Source organism: Canis lupus, chromosome 2 (genome assembly GCF_003254725.2).
Source record: "Canis lupus dingo isolate Sandy chromosome 2, ASM325472v2, whole genome shotgun sequence".
Lineage (NCBI taxonomy): Eukaryota > Metazoa > Chordata > Mammalia > Carnivora > Canidae > Canis > Canis lupus.
Window position 1 is genome coordinate 26,911,170 of NC_064244.1, and position 6,000 is coordinate 26,917,169.

Here is a 6,000-nt window from a genome sequence, read left to right on the forward strand (position 1 = left end):
GAGAAGCAGAGACATAGGCAGAGTGAGAAGCAGGTTCCTTATGGGGAGCCCAATGTGGGACTTGATCTCAGGACCTTGGGGATCATGACCTAAGCCAAAGGCAGATGCTCAACCACTGAGCCACCCAGGAGTCCCTCTCCCACAGTTCAAACAGAAGACCAGAATTGAGGTTTAACTGGTCCACACTGGGACAAATCACTCCAAATGCAAGGGTTGGACTATCCTGATTGGCCAGACTTGGGTTGTGTTCCAGCCCCTAGGCCATCTGTCTTGGACTTAGCCGCAGGGAGAGGCGATAAATTCTGTTGTCAGGAAGTAGGAGAATATGTGCTGGGAAACAGAAGACAGCATAAGAAATAGTAACGGGATGATCCCTATACCTTTTGCCAACACGACTCTTCAGGATGAATTCAAGTGTGTCTGAACTAACTTGACAGCGTAGGAACATGAAAAGGAGCTGAGTTTTGGAGTTGAGCAGGCTTCGAGTAGCATTTTGGCTGTTCTGCTCACCAGCTATGTCATCTTAGAAATGATCATGTTCTTGAATTTCAGTGTTTTTAATGTTTTGTCAAAAAAAAAAAAAAAAAAAGGCGTCCCAGCAGGGTTGTGAGAACTACAGAGAATACATAGTGTCAGACGTGGTGGGCACTGGTTCAGTAAATGGAGCCACACATCTGTGGCCTGGCCTGGAGAGTTTCAGGAGGGAGAATGGTTCTCCCCGATAATAATATTAGTAAACCATGACAGATTTCACATGTCTCCTCCCCCAGATCTCTAAGTTTGGAATCCCCTCCCTGGTTTTCTTCATAGGAAAAAATGTTTCCTCCCTACCTCCCATATTTTAACTATTTTCCCCAACATACTCCTGAAATTATCTCAGAATGAAAATAAATAGCATAATCGAGGAAGCTCTTAACTTTCAAAAATCTGAAGTACAAAAATATGATTCTAGGCGACAGGACGTTTTTCTCTATAAGTTCGTGGAGGCCAGTAGTGGTTACATTACACAAAGTGGCTGCGGACACCTAATATCAAGTTTCATATGGACTTTTTTTCTTTTCAAATCATTGCAAGCTACTTTTCTTTACACAGACTTTTTTTTTTTTTCAGAGCAATTTTAAGCTCACAGCAAAATTCAGCAGAAGGTACAAAGATTTCACATCGATCCCCTATCCCCATCCATGCACAACCTCCCTCACTATTCACATCCCCCACCCAGGTGGCACATTAGTTATAATAAACCTATGATAATGATTGACACATCGTCCTCATCCAAAGTCCTTAGTTTATATTCGTGTCACTATTGGTGTTGTACATTCTGTGGATCTGGACACTTTGATAATAAAATGTAGCCACCGTTACAGTGTCATACAGAATAGTTTCACCAGCCTAACAATCTTCTGTGCTCTGCTGTCCATCCCTCTCTCCCCCCATTTCAACCCCTTGGCAATCATTGATTTTTTTTTTCCTATCTCCATAGTTTTGCCTTTTCTGTAATGTCATGGTTGGAATCCTATGCAACCTTTTCAAATTGACTTCCTTCACTTAGAAATATGCACATAAAGTTTCTCCATGTCTCTTCATGGCTTCATGGCTCGTCTCCTTATAGCATTGGATAATATTTCTGGACATACCACAAGCTAGCATTTCCCCTACTGAAGGACATCTTGGTTGTTTCGAGATTTTGTGGATTATAAGTAAATCTGCTATAAACATCCATGCATAGTTTTTACATGGACAGGTTTTCAATTCAGGGTAAATGCCAAGGAGTGCAATTGCTGGATCATATGGTAAGAGTATGTTTACTTTTATAAGAAAATGCCAAACTGTCTTCCAAAGTGGCTGCGCCATTTTGCGTTTCCACCAGCAATGATTGAGAGCTCCTGTTGCTCCACATCCTCTCCAGCATTTAGTGTTGTCAGGGTGATTTTTGGCCATTCTGATAGGTGTGTAGTGGTATCTCCTTGTTATTTAAATTTACAATTCCTTATTGACATATGACATCGAACATCTTTTCATGTGCTTATTTGCCATCTGTGTTTCTTTGGCGAGGTGTCTAAGTCTTTTGCCCATTTTTTAATTGGGTTGTTCATTTTCTTATTGTTGAGTTTTTGTGTGGGTTTTTCTGGTAAAAGATTTTTGTTTCTTTGACAGAGAGCACTAGCAGGGGGAGCGGGAGTGGGAGAGGAAGAAGCAGGTTCCTCACTGAGCAGGGAGCCCAACATGGGGCTCTATCCCAGGACCCCAGGATTATGACTTGAGCTGAAGGCAGAAGCTTAACCAAATGAGCCATCCCGGTGCCCCATTATTGTTGAGTTTTAAAAGTTCTTTGTGTATTTTGGATACCAGGCCTTTATCAGATATGTCTTTTGCAAACATTTTTTCCCAGTATGTGTGGCTTCTCTTCTTATTTTTTTTGAAAGCTATTTTTCATCATATCACTTGAGGTCATATCAAATTATCGCAATAGTGTCTTGGGAAACCAGATTCCTTGAGTTTTCTTCATTGGGCACGCCACTGGATCCTATTGCCTTCTCTGCTGCTTTTCCCCTGTCTACTTCTGTCTATCCATTTTTGCTTTCATACTTGAGTAAATTCATCCAACAAACATGTACCGAGTACCTCCCGTAAGTTAGCCATTGTAGTGGGTACTGGAGATGTGAGAAGTGGGTGTAGACCCAAGGTGTGTTGTTTAGAAATTGACAATGTTCAGTGAACTGATACTCAAGTGAAAGGATTGGCCAATGAAAAGAAACTTGATAGTCTGGGGCAGCTACTTAAAAATCCCCCCTAACTTTGCTGGGCCTTAGTAAGAGACCATTAACTGGTAACAGGATACACCTCAGTTCCTACTTTGCTAAAATAGAATCAAAGGATTAGAATATGGATCAGCCTTGAGTTGGTTTTAGAGTTGACGAAGTGCCCCTAGAAATGTTAAGTGGATAACTGAATCGTTATACTGTTAAAAGGAAGCATCCTTCATTTTTCTTTCTCCCACATGGATATTCCAGAAAAAGTCACCAGTATAGAGTTGGCCAGTGTGAAAAAGTCTTAATAATACTAAATTTTTACATCATTTTTATGTATCCAGCATATATATGAACATTATTTAAACATTTTTATGTATGCAGGCAGCCAGGTAACTTTTACTCTGATCTTACAGGGTCTTTGGAGTGACTTCTATCTCTTTCAATTAGGATAAGGCTGAAGAGAAAATGCTACTTTATATGGTATTAAGTGATCCCTTAAAGCATGCAGAATGATTTGCGTAAGATCTCATACCAGTATGTACTAAAATAGTTCCTGATTCTTAGTTCATTTTTACTACACATAGGAGATGATCTTTAATTTTCTTTTTTTCCAGTTATTTCTTTGATTGACCAATTATCCAGCTCTTAGAAAATTTATTTAATTTTCAGTAATTTAAAAACACAACCAAACATATAAACTTATGGTAGAGATGCTGTTTTTTTTTCACACACAGGCTCTTATTTCCCTGACAATTAGATGTATATATTTGCTTGGTTTAATGGAAACTGTTTAGATTTATATTTATGAAGAGCTTTGAAGCTACGCTAGATGATAAATATCTATGACAGATAACAGCCTGTGATACTCTAGATGAGGTTTAAGTTGGATACCGTTACTACATACAAAATTAAATACTGATCAATTCCCAGTGGGTTGCAAAGTGCTCCAAAGAACAAGCAAACATAATATAGGTAATTGTCAGGTTGTTTTCCTTTATTGCTGAAAGCATAATACTTTCAGAAACTAATCAAGAGGTAGACAGTGGAAGAGTTTCTTCCTTTCCAACTATCCCTGTTAATTTAGTTCTTTCATTTGAAATTCAAAATTGATTATTCATTTGTAACTCTAATGATACTGAGAAGGCATATTACTGGTCTCAATGGGGACACGCGGGCGGTATTAATGCAAGTTTAGTTTTATTATTCAAAACACCAGCTGTTAATAAAAGTTTTGATAATTTAAATAACATGGATTTGACTTTAAATCTAGTTTATTTGATAGAACTCTTGTTCAATATCCTGCATATAAATGCACAGCCCAAGATCATCATTATTATTTTCAAAACTACAAAGCACATGTAAAGTACTAGGAATCAAACTACACTTATGTATCTAAAGGTATAAAAGTCTTAAAGGTATAAAAGTTTTAAAGTCTAAATTTTGACCAATTTTTTCACAAAGTAACAGAATTAATGATATGAACCCACTTTTGAAGTTTGTGCTAATATGAGCATTTTAAGATCAGCATTTTTGAAGTAGAAAGTGGGAAGGATATAGACTTTTTTTTAAATGTATTGTTGGTAATCATAGATGAAGCTGAAAGGCGATTTACCTCTTCAGCCCTGAGATATATCACATTTCTTTAATATTTTACAAGTAAGGTAAAAGATAATCATTTGGTTTTTCAAATAGAAGTCGGGTGTATACAAAAAGAGTTTTGTGTACTTTCTAAAATAAAAATGACTTCTACCAATTGTGGAGAGAAAGCTTCATAAAAATGTACCTTTAAACATCTTTTTAAGTACAGTTTTACCACTTTGGCCTTTGAAAATATATCCTAATTCTAGGAATTGATCTTTATGGAAAGTACAGACTTTACAATGACTCAGATTTGCACCATACCGCCAAGATCCACCATATTCATGCAGACGTAATGAAGTTGATTACTTGTTTATTTATTCTGCCTTTTAAACATCATTAGCCTTTTGTGAGGACATAACTTGCTCATTAAATTTATTTTGAAACAAAGTCTAATCGCACAGGGTTTAAAATGTAAATGGCATTAGTCTCAGGAGTTGCTTAAATGCAAAAGGTCCGCAAGGAATACTCAGGAAGCCTCTGTGTTCAGAATCATTAAATCTGAGTGAAGCGTGTGGCTTTCAGAGAATTTGGAACTGTGATAGTCTCAGAATTTATAGTAACTCAACACTGGGTGCAATTAGCCATGTGAGGTAATGTCCAGAGCGATTTTAAATATGTGCAGAATTGGGGAGCACCGTAATCTCGGAGGTGGCCTGTCAGGGAGGCAGGACTGTTAGGGGAGATTGTCATTTAAGAGGCAGGCGCCTACCCCTCTGTAATATATCTTATTTGGAGAATGGCTTTGAGAACAGAAAGAGGTTGGTGAACTAAGGCCTTGCAGTGGTTTATTTTATGTGTGGCGACTTGGCTGGGTCATGGGACACCCACAGAGTTGGTCAAACATGATTTTGGGGTATTTCTACAAAGGTGTTTTTGGGGTGAATTTTACATTTAAATTCTAGACTGAATAGAACAGATGGTCTTCTCTAAGTGGGCCTCATCTAATCAGTTGAAGGCCTGCATGGAACAAAAAGGATGATCCTCCCCCTGCAAAGAGAGAACTCTAACTGCCTGTGGATTTCATCTACAACACGGATTCTTCCTGCCTAATGGCCTTCAAACAAAAACATTGGCTTTCCCTGGGTCTCCTGAGCCATCAGGCAGCCCAGCCTGCAGGTTGGACGCTACCAGCCTATATAACAATGTGAACAATTTGTTGTAATAACTCTTTCTCTTCCTGTATGTATACATTTCTGTTTCTCTGGAGCACCCTGACTTACATAGGCTTTCATAGACGAAAAAGGAAAGCCAAGGCTCTGGAAGGAATCTTGGCTAACCATATTGGGCCATCCCAGGTACCGTGGCGAGTCTCTCCCAAGAACTGGTGACAGGGCCTTGGTATTTACAGCCACAGAACAATTAAGATCAAGTAACCTCCACGTTCTTACTCAATATTCGCCAAATAACCTTCTCCAAAAGGAACATCCCATGTACCTGACAGCATAAGAATGTACTCAGCCTACCTGACCCTTGAGAATAATGAGATCATCACAGTAAATGCCAAATTTCAGGCTGTGTCCGGATGCCAGTCTGACTCACCAAAGCAGCTTTCCTTTGCATGACCTTGATCAGCACATCTCAACATCGGAAAACTCAACAAAATCCTAGA